This window comes from Lycium barbarum, chromosome 9 (assembly GCF_019175385.1).
Source record: "Lycium barbarum isolate Lr01 chromosome 9, ASM1917538v2, whole genome shotgun sequence".
Classification (NCBI taxonomy): domain Eukaryota; kingdom Viridiplantae; phylum Streptophyta; class Magnoliopsida; order Solanales; family Solanaceae; genus Lycium; species Lycium barbarum.
The window spans coordinates 56,172,963-56,174,964 of record NC_083345.1 but is presented as its reverse complement, the minus strand read 5'-3'; the positions used below and the strand labels follow the sequence as shown (position 1 = coordinate 56,174,964).

The 2,002-nt window shown below is 40.7% G+C and overlaps 1 pseudogene; it reads left to right on the top strand.

Moving 5' to 3' along the window:
• Window positions 1-354: 354 nt before the first annotated feature.
• On the top strand, window positions 355-471 carry LOC132612371 (5S ribosomal RNA; annotated as a pseudogene).
• Window positions 472-2,002: the final 1,531 nt, after the last annotated feature.

Below are 2,002 nucleotides of genomic sequence, written 5' to 3'. Positions count from 1 at the left end.
GCTATATGAGTCTTTTATTGGAACTTCTTGTGTGTGTACAATTACTGCAGGATACCATTGATAGTTGACAAGTGGAAGTTTTACGAGGACCGATAACCAAGCTGTTTATAGATAACTGTGGCTAAGAAGTTTTACCGCTACGAGAAATCTTAAAATTTAGGAATGGAAAAGCAGTTGTATGTGTTAATTGATGGCTTGCCATCGAGAGTTCTGAAGGCTGAAATAGCGTTTGCTTGATCAGTAATGTGAGGGGATTTTTCCAATTCGGAGGGAGATACATGATCGAAAATTTCCTTGGGGCCCGATAGAACTTCAACTTGTTTAGGTCGCGTGATAAGGGTCGCGCAGTAGGATGAATACGATCATACCGGCACTAATGCACCTGATCCCATCGGAACTTCGAGGTTAAGCGTGCTTGGGCCGGAGTAGTACTAGGATGGGTGACCCCCTGGGAACTGCGCTATGAAGTCCTACAGGTTTAGACATAAAAGAAGGATGAGGAACTAGAACAACTTAAGGGGAAATTAGAAGCGTGTGAACCTCACAGTTGAAATTCTCAACGATTGCAAAAGATGGGGTGGACCGGCTTGATAAAGTGAGGAGAGATGACGTATACAGTTACATAAATAGGACAAGGCTGAATAGTATTGGGGATACTTGGTAAGCAAGTGTTAATAAAGAGATATGATAGCTTAAATGTGGTTACGTCAACCAGTAAAGATAATCAATGAAGTTATATGTTAAAGGTATTGACTGAACATGGCCTTGAAGTTTAAGTTGCAAGTGCGCTAGGACAGGTTGACACTATTTTTCTCTGAAAGTTAGAGTTGGATAAGCATGATGTAGTAACATTAGAGTATACGGAAAGAATGAAATATGTGGTATAGGACACAAGATGAAGGTAAAGGGTTCGAAATCAAGTCCTGATAAGTAGAAGTGGAGGGCAGTAGCAATTAATAAGAGTGTAAATTGGGAGAAAATAAGTAGGTTTGCAAAAGTACCAAGGAATTTCTGGTTCTTGAAGGACGTTCGAAGGGAAGTGGGTAGTCAACATATTGGCATGATTGTGTCGGGAACGGAAAAGCCTTCTAGAAATAGAATGGAAGGAAGCTAACCGAAGGCAATGAAGGAGTTAAGGGATGGTGAGAAGAGACCGACCCAAGTTATAGTTTAAGCAATCATAATTGAACTCTAAACGAAGAAAAGCTCTACTAAAGAATCAAAGATGATGTGGTGAGGCGGCAATATTGCAACATTAGAGGACGAATGTTTCTAAAGGGGGAAGGATGTTACACCCTGGAAAAGTTTGCGTTACCAAGGATGTAGATAGCTTAGTATGAGCTCAAGGGAGAGAAAAGTTATACAAGGATTAGGGGTGAAGATTATATTATCTAAAGGGGGTATAATGTTACACCGTGGAAAATCCGCCGTATATGTACAGTGAATAAGCTAACCAAGAGCGTAGCGTATGCAATGTTTTGATGAGTAATAAAGAGTATTAGATGACCCTCGACGAGATTCTAAAGGCATACGATGAAATGAAAGAAAGTTGCCAAGGAAAGCGAATCATACGTCGTGTATCGGGTAGGAATTTCGAACCACGAGACCATGATGGCATAATGATGTCTTAGAGAAGTGTGATGATGTCCCTAATATTGATATTGAGGGGCTAAACAAGTGCCAAGAAGGTTCCATAAGGATTGGAGATCAAACGAGTCGACGAAAACAAGTTCCGGAGAACTGGACAATATACGGCCACACATACTGGCCGTATAATATATACGGACTGTATGTCCAATCCGTAGATCCAGCCCAGAACACCAAGGTTCACTGGACCAAATATACGGTCCCAACATACGGTCAGAAAATATTATACGGACCGTATGTTGGTCCGTATAAAGATGGTTGGCCAGATTTGTATTTTTTAAATAATGGACCTTTTCATTTCATTTTTCATTCCATTCATTCTCCACTCTTCAAGAACCGTCTAGAAAACTCTCCA